The sequence below is a fragment of the Temnothorax americanus genome, unplaced genomic scaffold (genome assembly GCF_048541705.1).
Source record: "Temnothorax americanus isolate GAGA-0224 unplaced genomic scaffold, ASM4854170v1 Scaffold5, whole genome shotgun sequence".
In the NCBI taxonomy this organism is placed as follows: domain Eukaryota; kingdom Metazoa; phylum Arthropoda; class Insecta; order Hymenoptera; family Formicidae; genus Temnothorax; species Temnothorax americanus.
The window spans coordinates 4,447,149-4,463,407 of NW_027509657.1; the positions used below are offsets into that span (position 1 = coordinate 4,447,149).

Consider the following 16,259-nt stretch of genomic DNA (forward strand, 5'->3'; position numbering starts at 1 on the left):
CTTTATCAAATTACATTAATCCCAGATAATTTTAATTTATGGTTTTAAATATATTTAATACATATATATAATTAAAAAAAAAACATACTTATTGCTTTGGATTTTGACTTGAATTTCCAAGCAGCAATAAAAGTGCTAAGAACTCGAATCTAACTTGAAGGCTGATATTTATGCAAAGAGATTAAAAAAAATGCAAAGAAAATAAATTGCTTAACTTTTCTTGATTTTTCATTGCCTTTATAATTTTTTACTTCAAAATTGTTTATTTTTTGTTATTCTTTATAAAGTAACAATCAGTACCGGTTCTCTTCTGTTTCACATCGATAAGAATTGATTCATACGAACGAAGTTTACTAAACTTGAAATTACGCAAAATTGTTATTATTGTATCATCTTTGACATTGTTTCTGAAACTTGAAATAATATTATTCAAATTTATAAACTGACAAATGTATTGATGAGAGATCACTTTAATACATATAATACAGACATAATTTATACATACAAATCTTTATCGCAATATAATCATGTATGAATTATACGTAGTTTTATCCTAACGAGAAGCGCATGGAGTATATGTATTAGGTATATAAATCTAGAACAATCGTAAGTTCGTAGAACTAATCAGTATCTCTTTAAACAATCGATATTGTTTACCCGCGCGATTTTGATATTATGTGAACAGAGAGAAGAATAATGCAATTCGATGTCCTCGCCGCGCGCGAATCGTCGAGTACAAGCTAATCGCATAAGACCGAGAAAATGGAACGACTGCTATTTGCTGACGAGTAGCAGGGCTAAGGAAAAAAAGTGGCACGGCCATTCTACAGGCTCGAACGTACAGGAACAAAGCGACGGGCCTCGTGCCATCGCCGTGACTTGACATAAACGCTCGAGGAAGATCTGGCATCAGGCTCCAAGGATGAGACTCTCTCGTCCTCGCATGTGGAATCCAGGAAGGAATAGGCCTACGTCGCTCGAGACGTTCATTAACGATTCTATTAAAATATATTTTACGCTCGTCCGCATACAGTCGGATATTATATGCAATCGTTTTTGTCGTTTCAGCCTCGTTCAGGAATCATTATATGAAATATATATATTAATACTGATAATCGTTTTTGTTATATATTTCATATATCAAAATTTACATTATTTAATTTGTTTGATCATGATAATTTGTTTTTATAATCGACAAAAATTCCATGTTTTTTTTTTTAAACGGCACGAAGAAAAATGATAACCTTGTCATTCGTTGATCGACAGTTCGATGAACCATAAAAGAATATTTGACTGTCGTTCTTGAATAGAAAACTGTCGACTCGACGGGATTAAGCTTTTTTGATTTATAATCACATTGAATTGCGAAAGCAGGATATAAAGTAATTTTTTTTTTCAAATTTTTTACTAACGTTTCTCGTGTAAAATTTTTTTTTTAACGGACAATTACGAATATATAAAAAGAAGAAAATTGCAACTGTGCATTATCATAAGTGTTATTACGCAAACGTCCGTAATAATTTAAAAATAATGCGATCGGTTTATGCCCAGAATTGATTTCGCGAAAAGTGCTATATACTGTGTGAAATCGTATACTCTTGATGGTATTTATTTTCCATAAGCCATGCGGCGCAGTGAATGCAATTTGCTCCTTGTCATTAGGTAAAGTGCCATGCGGTGCAAATGGCAACGTACGGCTAGTCTGTATATGTAAAAAGTATAAAAATCTCCTTTTCGATTTCCTGTCCTGTTTGTATATTAAATTTGTATTCCGTGACTCACCGAAAGATAACGTTACGTATACACGAAACATTTTTTCGTACATTTTTAAGTCATAAGCTGGCGTATATGTATGTAGAGATGTATGAATCTTCAAATTCATTCAATTTCATCACTTGTCCAAAAAAAACCTTGAGAAGGAAAATCGCACTCGTCCTCGCTCGACGAACTTCACATTCCTTTTTTTTTCGAAATGTAAATCACAATGCGAGCGGAGGGAAAGGTGAAAGGATGAGAAACACGAACACTCGAAAATGTGCGGTACAGCGCTTAATTGAAACAGCGTCAGCGACAGCGAGTCGATTACGCGAGTCGTGACTTTGCGAAAGTAAGAACGCGGCAGGCCGTTACGGTACAATTGCTTTAATTCTCTAATTAATTAAAGTGTTCGCGCGGCAGAGTGGCCGACCCGCATATATTCATGCACGCATCCGGCATTGCCTCGGAACATTTGAATACAGTTGGGTATATCAAATTCTTATTTTATATCACAGAGATTTTTTAGCTTTTCTCTGATACTTCGGAATTATCTATTCAATTTAATCGTCATTAATTCACAATAGTTAAGCAATAAGTCGACTGATTTCCCCGAACTGTAGGCGTTTTTTCTTCTTTTAATTGAATAATTTAAGCTCTTTCAACACATTATATTTCACGGTATGCCGCGTTTTATATTATTATTCGAATTTTAATTCCCCCTAATTATAGATTCTGCTTTCTCTCAATGTATATTGAGGATACAAATCATCGCGAGTGATGAGGTAATTCTCCTTCTTTTAAGAAATTTTACAGAATTTTTCTACGTTTTAGTGGAATCTATTTTAAGAAGATTGACAAAATTTGACGTACATTTCTTTCAAACGATTAACGCTGCGATCCGTAGAATAAGATAGTTGGAGAATAATGAAGTGCGATCTCTCTCTCCCTCTCTTCCGCTCTCTATCTTTCCTTTTCTATTCCTTTCGCTCTCTCACCTAGTGAAGCGTGTTACGCACGATCGGTATCGTCGCAAATTATGCATTTACGACGCGTATAGCTAAACGACATTGAACCGCGACCCGTGTCTTAGCGGCCCCACTTTTACTGACCCCATCTCATCAATGATTTCGCAGTATCCCCGTAGCGAAAATACGTTGGTTCTCTTACGTGGTTCTTCTTCTTCACACAGTTGCTTGTAATTTATATTGCAACGCGATTCGTGCGCGTACGTGCGTCTCGTAAGATACGCGCGAGACAATGATTACTTTTATAAATAACAACGTGATAATTCGATATAAGGTAGCCAAACGGTGAAAGTGTTTATGAAAGGCCAAAAGGTCGCATTTTTTGATCGACAAACAAATTCAAATGATTGACGCGCGAGTGAACAGTCGTTCGATGCCGGTCACGCCAAAAAATTTACTTGTTTTTATATATTTGTGGCGAGAATGTTAAATAGATAGATGATAGGTTAACATAAAGAATTTAAATATTATCCGAATTTTTACCTGCTCGCGCGCGCGCGCGTATAGAATATCAAATGTATACACGCTTAAGAAACTTGTTTAGCATGCGCTCAAGATGGTCAGTTTATGCTGTAATTAACTCTCTGCACTCGTAAAGATCTTTACCACTTACACACGATATAGTTATTGGTTATAGTATAAGGATTAATTATGCGAAAGCGATATCCTAACTTTGCGTGATTAAACTAACATAATAAATGAAGCTAAACGTTCGTTTTCACTTTCTATAGTTAAAACATCGCCGTCTGACGAACGCACGCCGTAATTCCTGCAACTGCAAAAGCAGCTATAAAATAATATTTTTTTAATAAGGAGATTCTCTTTCCGCATGTTTGGAGCATCCAAATGTATATTTAGATTATTCCGCAATATCGAATAGTTTACTAACTGCAACGACGTTACAAGATACCGTTGTAATCGTCGAGATGTTCGAATGACAAATGGATGCATATCCCAGCGTGTTACGAAACGTGTGAGAAAAGCGCGTGCAAAGTAACACGGAATACACGGTGCGAGCGAAAGGTACTCGAAGAATGCCATTAGCATTTGGGATGACCGTGTGCGTGCAAACGCAGCACCGTACGAGTAGCGTCATACAATAATTGAACCATGACCCGCGCGAACGACCCTTTTCTCTCTCTCTCTCTCTCTCTCTCTCTCTCTCTCTCTCTCTTTCTTTGCGCTTTTCTAGTATTAAGTTGCGTTAAAGTTAAGTTGCGTGTCACTGTATCTTTATCTTGTGTATTACCATATTTTGCTATCTTTGCCCTGCTGTAGCTATGCTTGGGCATAAATATACTTATCACCAATCAATCAATCAATCAATCAATCTCTCTCTCTCTCTCTCTCTCTCTCTCTCTCTCTCTCTCTCTCTCTCTCTCGCTTCCTATCCGCAGAGTACATCAGCTGATCGCGCGATTTAGTCTACTTCTGATTTAATCGTATCTATCAAAAGTTTTTACAGCTAATAGCTACATTGTACGGAGTATGAAAAATTTTATAGAAATTTTTGTAGAAGCGTAGTGGATATATGTCAAAATAGACAGTCAGTCTAATCGTTAGGAAGCTCTAAGAAAACAATGATAAACGGCTTAGTAAAGTTGACTTAATAGCTAAAATAGCTTCGCCTTCGCCGCGAGGTGTCTATTTTTCGAATGTCCGTATATCTCTCCAAAAACTGGCGCCCGACCGATGAAAGGAAAATGAAGATAGGTAATTACGAGCCCGTATTTCACGCACGGTGCGGTGACCGATAAAGTTTCCACACACGAGGCGACGAATGCAGTACGAATGCGTACTCGTTGCACCGTCAGCGCGGCTCGGCGTGGCTTGGCTCGGCTCGGCTCGGCGCGGCGCGACGCGGCGCGATCGCGTGTGCATACGCGAAAGTTCTGTCGAAACGGCGCCTTAGTCATCGTCCCTTTCCGGAGGATATAGGTATATATTCGATAATACTAATCCGCGCTCTCTCGTGTAGCCGCGGCTTTTGCTTTCTTGCAGCGCAGTGACCTGATTCCTTGCGTGCAACAGTAAGAGCGTTTCTAGAGAAGGAGGAGGAGGAAGAGAAGGAGAAGGGAGATGGAAAGAGAGAGTGGCGCGGCTAGAGAGGAAGCGAGAGAGAGAGAGAGAGAGAGAGAGAGAGAGAGAGAGAGAGAGAGAGAGAGAGAGAGAGAGAGGCAGAGGCAGAGAAAAGGCGAGAGAGAACGCTCGCGCGCCTCGTGACACGTAATACCCGTCACAGTAATAGTAGTACGATGTTATAGCACCGCTAATGTCATTCATTTGTGATTTAATGAGAGGAGTCGAGAGACCGCGATCGTCCGACTGCGAGAGGACGCCGACTGCGCACCGTCGACAGTCGTATAGAGGAATAGTGCACGGCGTATTTTAGGATTTTTCAATCGGTTTAAAAGAAATGCATGCTCTTCGATCGTAAAAGCGATTCGTCTTATTCGCGCAGCCAGCGCATTGAAGCCGGCACAGTGGGCCAAAATTACAAAACCTAGCTAGGCAAAAGTGGCAATTTTGTTAAAATAAATTGTTCACAAGCGTTTCGAAATAAAAAATAAACACGCCGCCAGATATAAAAAAGATGACGTCTTATAATTGCATACACGTCTAAGAAAAGTAAAATTCTATTATTTCTGATTTTTAATCGTATATTTAAAAATTTAATTTTTTTTCGTTTTAGAATACAACAAATCATAAGAGAAATTTTATTCCTTGAAGATATAACTTTTCTGTTTGTTTTGTTCTTTTCTTTTATTTTCAAAATTTAGTTGAACGCTCGGCTCGTCTTGCTAGTTAATGAAAGTAAGTCGTCATCAATTGCAAGTCAAATCAGATCATATAATCTTATAATTAAATATAAAAATTATTCCTATCGTGAACACAAAAGAAATACATTTATCATTTTTCTTTCCAGAGCCAACAAAAATATTGGTCTTTTACAGTGACATAAGCATGTGATATTTTCTTGTAAATTATTTTCTAAATACCTGTGAAAAATAAAATAAAACTGTTGTTATTTTAAAAATGTTATATGCATGAAACAGGCATCTATTTCACGGGGCATCTATTTTTAAATAATAAGAATGGCCAACGAGAGAGAATAATGTGCTGTTAAGATTACGGTTGCATCTCGTATAGCAGATTTTTCATATATAGGTATTCCTAAGTTTCATAATCTAAAAATTTAATAATTAAAAATCGTCAATGTTTGGCTTAGTACAGCGACATTATCAACAAATTATTACGAGATTTGTTAATACATCAGCTAAAAAGAGATATACCTTTCTCCATTTATTTCATTTAAAGTTTTACTGCGCTTCTCAATATCAACGGAATATTCCTTTGTTGTTACATTATTGTTACTGTGCTGTCAGAGCAATGATTTAATGTTTTGCGGAATGGTATTCAAGGTCTGTTCGGGCAATTGTTGTAATGCAACTTTACGCACGAATGTTTCTTAGAAAGCAAATTATTTACCGTCTCTCTTTTAAAAAACGAAATAACTTATTTCAAGAAATACTAATCTTCGAAAAAAAAAAGAAACACTTTTGTCCCGTTGGATTATCATTTTAGCTTACTATATGACGTAGAAAATGTCGTTATCTCGATTCTCCAGTTAGATATTCCCGATAGATAGATAAAAATTTTCCAGGTTCTCTTTCTCGAAAAAAAAAAAATCTAACACATTTTGTTAACAATTTTGGATATTAGCTAAACTAAGAATGAGTGTCATCATTAGTCCAATCACGACTAATATCTCTGCTTTATGTAGGTTATCTCGGCGGTTATGTTAGTTACGCCCGACTCTTAGAATTTAGGTTGGCCATATGGTGTACGGAATCGTCGCGTTTCTTTCTTGGCTTGGTTATTAATATCGCGCTGTCGTGCCCGCGCGGATCGCCCTGCCGATCGAACCGATCACTCGATATGCATATCGCTTTTTAAAATTATGCATCAGGTATATCCTTACCCGACGATCATCATGGGTTGTATTGCTGAACTAGCTCACAGTTTATCTTTTTTACTCCACATTGGAAGGAAAATTCTGAATTAGAGTGCAGCAATAGAAAACAGATCCTATGTATATCTTTGAGGATAGCTTTTGAGATATTCCATTGACGGACCTTTTCTTTCATAAAATATTTAGTGCAAGAATGAGAGGTTTATAAACTTCGCATTGAGAAGTAAAAAAGTGAAGATTGAGATAAAAATTTTCAAATTCTTTTTCACGAAAATAAATCTAACATATTTTCTATTAGTCAGATCAATGACAAATTATTATTAGTCTATGGTCGTGAAAACACATGTAATTGAAAGGCGCATAACAAATTATGAATTTGTCGCATTTTTTCAATGAGTCCTTTCCATTTCCTGTTTTACGCTGACGCGTTCCCACGCGTGTGGATCGAAGTTTTACGGTGATGACACGCCGAATGATCGTATACCCTCATCAATTCACAGAGAGCTACACAAGTCACGCTAGATTTATGCGGCGTTAACTAGGCGCTGCGTGGCATAATCCACTCATGAGAACACTCTCGTTAACCTTTTTATATACAGCGCGATTTGCGTATCTTCGGAATGTTCTCGTACTGATTATCCAGATTGCGCAGCAGCTGTAATTGTAGTCTGCTTAATTATGTTTAATTAAGGACACTGGATTTTCTCATCTCTCGGCGTACCTATTTGATACACGCAGATCCGCTCAAACTAAATATATATAGTCTTAAAAAATATTTGTTGAAACAAATTTTACAATATAAATGAAACAGATATGCGTGAATATTCTACAAGAATTTTAATAAAATATTAAATTTAAAATTGTATTTTAGTTTACTGGAAAGGCATAGTTTATATAAATATTTATGCGAAAGTATATATGAGCATATTTTGTTATATACAAATATAGCCTTTTCATATATTTTTTTAAATATTTTTAGCGCACATATACGCACTCCTGTTTCGAAAGAAGATACCGAAAACACGATCTTGCAATATAAAAAATTAGCTTCTTTATTACGTCGAGCATTATCTCCTAGATTGCCGCGAGTATGTATGCGTATCACAAGACTGGATTGTGACGCATTACGGGCGTAAGATTACGAACGCGGAAGTGGCCTTCATTGACTTTTAGGCAGCGCCCGTACCATTTTACCGTTGCGTTGTCCCGAAGTGTAAACGACCGTATAAAGAAACTGGTGTGTGGCCTTTAGAGTGGCTGCGGGGCGGTTCATCGAGAACGAGTGGGTGATGCGCGTTTGGAAGCGGCCGCGACGAAAATAAATCCTCCGACTTCCTCGCGTAAATGCACATCGTGCGTGCACGCGTGCTGTCACGCGCGCGTGTCCGTTCGTGGGATGAGTTTGGCTGCACGTTCGAATTTCATACGCGCCGATCGACCGACCCGGTCCTCACTTCTCTTCTCGTGGGAAGTGAATGCGTCATTATTCACGCGTATGCATAATTCACTATAAATATATGCGCTTATGACGGACCATCGTTCTCGTCGTCCGGATGTTATGCCGCGTCGAATACGCGCCGCGAACGTACCTATATCGTACACTTTTATCTTGAATTATTAAAAATTCTTCTTAGATTGGTATTTTATTTTTGAAATTGATGAAAAATAGCCTGAAATTATTCACAACAATATCCATGGGGCAGACATATAAACATCGCCAAATGTCAGAATAATAAATTTTTAAATTTGCATTGATCTACACATAAATTGAAGTTTTAAATTTGCTTTTGTTTTATTTTTTATGAATTTTATTTATTTTATTAATGTTTATTATAGAAAGAAACAACCAATAAATTAAAACAAAATCAAGTTTTTGACTTATAAATATCATTTCCGTGTGTGCTGGGTTATTTATAAATGTTCGTAAATAAATCGTGTATAATCTAACAGGAACTAAAACGTATAACACATGAAAGCGGACAAAGGAGGAATTTTTATTGCCCCTCAAATTTAGGTTTGATTCGCAGCAGGTGAAAAAAAGAGTGAAAGAGAAAGAGAGAGAGAGACGCTTTCAGGCGCGTCCCTGATGCGTCGTACGCGTCTAATATAGCGATGCAGGCGTGGAATATAGGTCGCACGCTAGAACGCTCTTTTATATACTTGCCAGTCCGACACTCGAAGATCGTAGCGAGGATATACGCGTACCCACGCGCCGGTACATTATACAAGCACCACGCATTACGCATCCCAAGTTCGACACGAGTCTTATCATGCCTGCCGAATTAAAATAACAGTTGAGTTATCGTCGAAATGCATCCATATATAGAAAATTTGACTTGAAGATGAGAATTCGACAAAGTGTCGGATTCCTGAATAAGTAAGTTGTAATAATTATAAGATTTTATATACAAATTCAACTAGATATATATATATAAAATTATCGTCAATTGCAAAATAAAAATTGAGAGATACACACACACACACACACACACACACACACACACACACACACACACACACACACACACACACACACACACACACACACACACACACACACACACACACACACACACACACACACACACACACACACACACACACACACACACACACACACACACACACACACACACACACACACACACACACACACACACACACACACACACACACACACACACACACACAAGAAATTATATATATTATATATATACAATATATTTACAATATATATACAATATATTGTATATATATAATATATATAATTTCTTGTGTGTGTGTGTGTGTGTATCTCTCAATTTTTATTTTGCAATTGACGATAATTTTTTATTTTTTGGTAATTATATACAATACAATCCTTAATTTTTAATTAAAATTAAGATTACAATAATACATCAAAGAATTACCGATAATACTTTAAAATCTATTATTATATCTTCGCGTTCGACTCTTAAGAGAAGATTTCTAACACATGTTTGAAGCTACGGTTGTTGCCCGAACAATACCGATCGGAATGTACGTTTTACGTGACAATATAACGTTATAAAAGATTGCCGGAGTCTATCGATCGACGACGATCGATTCGCGCGGGATACGAGGCGGTCTTTCTCGTCTCTCTCGCTGATTTTCATTCCCGCGGAGTTCCGCACGTACGACTACGAGCCGTTACGGCCGGCATAACAATGCATGACGTAACTCTGGGGTCGAATCCTCCTTACCTCCTCCGTGCAACGATGTTACAGGAAAGTGAAACTCTCGCAAACCAGGTCACACCCACATCGTGTTCGCTGGCGCTGAGTCGCGCCGATCAACGGCGGACCCTTTTTAACTCCGGGTTAGATGCTTTTCCATCTAACTTGTGATATTATACAGCAATCGAAAAGGATGAAAATAATTTTTCGCGCGCGAGCGTTAATTAACACTTAATTAAATATTTTTAATTAAAATCAGTCGGAAAAAATAAGAAAAATGACATTCTTAATTCTCAACGTTTTATTATAACATAATGTTAACATCCCATTATAATTACATTATTTCTTATATTTTTCTCTATTATAGTACTTGTATAATTATTCACATATTTAAGCAGTTATTAACAATGTGTCACACACATTATTTTATTCGAATACGACAATCAAATAAGACATTATTTTAAATCTTAATTTTACTTACACTAATATTTTATTTTAAAACGCTGCTGGACAGTAGGTATGTGTTTGAAAACAACAGACTAGAGGCGCTAGAAAGATCTATAAATCTAAACATTTACTATATGCTTCGAGAGTTACAATTGTATATACATTTCTACGAAACTGCAGTCTACGAAATTTCACTTTCCATGATTCAATTAATTTTTAATTCCTTGCTTGTCGTTTTTACAAAAATTTAACGTGTTTAATATATAGAATAGTTAATATATCTCGATCTTTTGTATATATAGGTTCTATCTATACAAGAGCACCATTTTTTTCGACAATTTGATTTAAAATGCTGACTTTCTTTCTCTTTTTTTTCTATTCTTGTTTTCTTTTCTTTGGTTTTTTATAATCTTTCAGGTATCATGCATGGTATAAATACATAAGGTGAAGTATTGCGCATAATGGCGGCTGAAACCGGTTGAAGCAGCTAATCAAAAGCCAATTAAATTTTTGCCATGCGGCCATCCACTGTGCATCCGTAGGAAAATACTTCACCTTATATATTTACACCATGGTGGTATCACGTAGGTTTATTTTAGGTTGTCCTGTATATACGTGATGTCTTAATAGTTGATAATAAACGATGTTTGATTATCCGTGGATATTAATAGCTGAAGTTAATAGATCATACATGCTGTCATAAATACCAGCAATTATTACGATGATGCGAGGCGATTAATTCGGTGACCGTTTCCGCTGCACACACACACACACGATTATCTCGCGAGTCTGGCTCGAGATGCGAAAACACCGGCTCAATGTCACCAGCTGTATTAGCGTCGAAGTTTCGCTAAACTTTCGGGGGATGCGCGAACGGTTTTAGCGGATCAAGTGCGAGTTCGTGTTCGCGTTGCATACAACAGCTTCGCGACGCCGCGCCGCTCGCGGAACGCATGTTCGTTCGCGCGTTCGTGTGCGTGCAAAAAGAGAGAATCGGGCGCGGGCGCGCGTGGGTGCGGGGCGGTCTTGGCAGAGTTGGCCCTAACCCATATAACGTCGCAGCCAGAATAGAGACCAGGCGGTCGAGCGAATAGGAGGATAGGAACGCAGGTAACTCTATAAACATGGCCGGGAAAACGGAGTATCGAGTTGCTGGCGGCGCGCCTTTAACGGGCCACTTTTTTCGTGCTCACCTTCGACGATGATAAGTAACGAATGGAAGAAATATTCGTTTGGCTTTCCTTTTTTTTACAATGACTTTAAAGTGACCGATTCTCGATCCTAAGCTTAATTTTAAATACATTTTATACGGTTTTACAAATCGTTAATTTGTAAATATCCTAATAGTATCCGGTCTTAAGAACGGTTAAAAAAAAAAAAAACTATCGCGAGTTTCAACGTCTATCTTAATTTGGCCGCGAGTTTACTAAGTATTTTATCACGAATGCTATTTTCTTCGTATCTTTATTTCCAATCGTAACGGAAATCTGCTCGCTATTTCCCACAAAATGCGACATCTGTGAAAGATAAACTGAGATGACACCGGTACTTAATTTCTACGGACAGAAGCGAATGATAATGTTAGTGTAAATTAGCAACTGCTGCCTCTCTCATAATTCGAACTGGCGCTACGCCACCGAAGGTAGAACAAAAAGCCAGGATGATAATAGGAGTGCAGCTAAGGAACATCCGGCACAAATAGAATCTTCCATATTACATTACTGCTAATATATGCTATATGTAAGTTTGCGTGGTGCAGAGATATGTCAAAGAATGTGATTAGAATTAATAGATTTATTCCAATTAATTATTACAATAATTAAGTTTGCTATAATATATATTAAATAGATATGTATAATAGATATGTATAAACGCTATCTGTAACAAAGTAAGGTGTAAGTAAAAAAATAAATACGATTTGTGCTAACAACTGTGATAAATTAGACAAAATTGTAACATGAAAAGGTGGCATTATAATGATCGCCTTGGAAAATATAGACGGAAGCTCATCTTGCTGCGTCAGCATGAGGAATTAAGCGAAGTCGATAATACTGATAAAGCGCTGATAATAAGTACTAGTGGCAGATATTATATCACACGCGCAAGGGAGTTAGTTTTGTTCTTGTCTTATATTTTGTTTAAGATGAAAGAAAAATTAGCAAATAAACAATCGTACATAATATTGTACTATTATTCGATAAACAAAATTTAAATTAAATGGACTTCGATGCGTTAAAATATGAAACGCAAAACGAATCTTTTTCTCTTTCTCCCAAGTAATTTGTCTTTTTTAAATTTTGACATTTCCTGGTTAATAAATTTTATCGGACACAAAGTTGTAATTCATTAATTTGCAATGTCGAAATGCTCGCATAATCGACTGTCTCGGTGATATCGGAAGTTGTTGCTCAATTTGTATAGGCATGCTCGAAAAGTATAGACGTACCGTGCAAGAATGCTGGAATATAGCTTGCATCTAAAATTGGAATCGTCGGCGACACGTGCACGCAGACACCTCGGCGTCAAAACTTGGCGCATTATGTCAGAAATTTAACGCGGCAAACAAAACAGGCGCTACTATAGAAGTAGTTGGACATCGGAAAATGTTGTAGGTAAAGCGTGTTTAATCCATTTGACACCGTTTCGAGACTGCGAGATAATCTATATTCATAAGTACACAATAGCTTAAGATTATATCTGCAATACGAGGAGTTTTCAAATTTAAATTATAATTTAAATCACACGCCTAAATCATGAGGCATACGCCACAGAAGCTGTCTATCTATCACGTTGTGCTCTGAAATGTATATTGATTTTGAACCAATCGGAGCCGTTAGCATGTAATTCGGAGAAGTAACAAATATGAGTGAAGCAGAAATTTATCCAAAAGTAGAATAATGTAGAATTATTATAAAATTTTTACCAGTGGAGGACTAAAACCTTCGAAAATTTACCAAATCCTAAAAATATAGTATGGCAAAGAAACATTGTCGGACATAAGCATGCATATACAATGTATAAACGGAGTATAAAGGTCTTTGAAGAAGAGCAAAAATGTCGAGAACGAATCATATTCCCAGCGGAGAATATTGATAACGAGAAAGAATGCTGGCCAAGTTGATACGCTTATTCACTTATGCCCTAAATCGTGATGGTCGGCGCATTATTGTACGGGATATTATTTTATAAATATCAGTATTGGTAAACAAATGTTCTAAAATCAACTGTATCAGATGATATGTGTATTTATCAGATTCCATGGATGTCAATATAAATAGATTGAAGTGGATTGTTGTTCCCTATTCAGCATTTTTAGACTTTTATCCCTTTGGACTTTAGACCCTTGACAGAATTTTTAAGAGGAAAAAAACTTTATCTAAAAAGTTATCGAATCTCTATTTGAGAATAGATGCATCTATTTTCTAGAAAGTCGATTAAAAGACTTTCTTACGGAAGCTATGGCGTCAATACATGGCAAAGAAATCGGATTAGATTGAAGAATGCCATAATCTATGTCGGTGACTACTTTTCGTTTTTTCTGTAATTTTCAAATTATAATTTAAATTTGAATACTTCTCGACCTTCTCGTGTCTTTAAACCCTATAAATGTTATATTTCGCAAATATTTCTCTTTAAAATGATAGACACTTACAAAATTAATGTTACGCAGGTTATTTCAATGATTGTGAAAAAATTATTACAAGATATTGAAAGACTTATCTATCTTATTAATCAAACATGTGTCTTTGACGGAAATATGCATGTTTGCGATATTAAAAAAGTAACTTATGACTGGTTCAGCACAAGTTTATAGAGGGGATTAGATTGCTCGGAATTGTATAGGTACAGATATACATTTAGTATTCTTGCCGGATAAAGATAAAATTAATTCCACTAGATGCGTGCCTAATCCATAAAGAATGTTATTACGGAGCAGTGTTCATTCACTTACAGTCGCGTTACACGATTACCCGCCATTCACCTGCCAGCGCATTATCATAAATTTAAAAATTGTCTAAAATTCTAGAAAAATAATTAATATTAGTTTATGTATTGATATCAAAGTTCTTCTAAATATAAGTTGATATTTCTTCTTAAATATCCCAAATCTGTAAAAATATTACGCTGTTATACTGATATACTTTGTTTATCGGCGATTTAATGTAGTAATGAATCATTTAAATGGTATTACACACTTGATAAGATCAAGTTGGCAAAATGCTTCTCGATCTCAGGATGATAGCTGTCTAGCTTTCGAAAATTAACAGAGATATGATACGAGCTGACTAACCTCAGCAAAAAAGAACTGCCATTTTATTCGTAATTGAAATATCTTTATAAAAAATAATTTTAATTAAATTTATGTTGACCGTCAGGTAATGTGTGTCTTATGAAAAATATACTTCTCTTTGCATTGCCATCTGCTGTTTTCGACGTTTAAATCGTTTTAAAATCCTGTGCTACGTCTTCTTGGCAATATACGTTCTTTTGCATCAATGTCAATTCCAATTCTTCGGAAGTATTCCGTCTTGACATTTCATTTTTATTCTTCGCGTACTCGTGCAGTCTGCGCCGGGCAATGTTGTCGCGTGCATACATACAACACAATTCTCTGCATTGTATCACGTAGAAATGCGATAAATTGTCCACGATCATCAAACCAAGCCGCCGAGTTCACGCGAGGCCGTGCACGATTAAGGCACAACAAAGCCCGAGAGATTTATTCCCTAGAAATAATTCTCGATAGCAAAACCGAAAAGCGAGTATCGAGTTGCTTGATATGGTGTATATGCATATTATATATTTAATATATCAATATATCTTATATTGTAAGTTTTTATTGATTTACTTTTATGAAGTTTTACTTTTTCATTCATTACTGTCTCATTTTTATCTTTAATACGATGAAGTGAAAGAATGCATATATTATATAAATATAAAACTGATACGATGCCCCGAACGTTTGTCCTATGTCTATACAATCAGTACTTGAAGCGTCATTTAAAGAGCAGCATTTTATTTCAACACATTTAGAGGTTCTCCATTCAACTTCCGTATTAGTTTAAACATTAAATTAAATTACTTCTCAATTAATACAGACGAAGTATTATAAATATTAGACATCACCGATTTTGCATCGCGACGTGAAAAACTCGTTTCGTCAATTATGCCACGCGGGCGATGCGCTTCCTTATGCGTCTCGTGCGCATCGTTTGCGTGCGTACGATTCGAGACGCGGGCACGTGCGCCCGCGCGTATACATACACGCGTGGAACGCTGTATCCTGTTCCGCGGGGCTCGCTACAACGCGCGTCACGCTCGTCACAATGGTGCTAATCTATTTAATCTGACTAACAACAAACTTATCTCGTGACTCACTCGCCGCGATGGATTCGCGCGCCATTGCTCCGATCGCTTGCCATACGTCCACTCTGTGTGTACGTTAGGGGCGAATGCCGATGGATTTTTTCGGCAGATCAATGACTGGTTATACGGACTCGTGGAAATATCCCTTCGACGGGACTCGCTCTTTGCCTTGACCGCATACACGACGCCGTTAATCTCAGGTCAGAACGTTATCAGTGATAACGAGCGCGAGTTCGTTTCCTTATCTCGTGATACTTTTGAAGTTTGAATCTTATACTTTTTTTTTATACCTGAACAAGTTGATGATTTTATAATGCGATTTTCTTCATTTTTTGACATTAATTTATGACATTATTTTTTCCCTAAACGCAGCGTAATTTTGAGTAAATATCTTCTTCATTCTTGAATCTTACAATGTGTAAAAACGGACTGGCAAAAAATTTGAAGATATATATAAGTATAAAGTAATGATAGCGTGTATGTTTAAGGAATCCT

The 16,259-nt window shown here is 36.6% G+C and overlaps 2 protein-coding genes across 2 annotated transcripts in view; one reads left to right on the forward strand and one right to left on the reverse strand.

Moving 5' to 3' along the window:
* Lolal (longitudinals lacking protein-like) overlaps positions 1-16,259 on the forward strand; it is a 146,960-nt gene that overhangs the window by 120,366 nt on the left and 10,335 nt on the right. The gene's annotated exons all lie outside the window — the stretch shown is intronic.
* LOC143903717 (cilia- and flagella-associated protein 276) overlaps positions 1-16,259 on the reverse strand; it is a 111,066-nt gene that overhangs the window by 87,583 nt on the left and 7,224 nt on the right. The window lies entirely within an intron of this gene.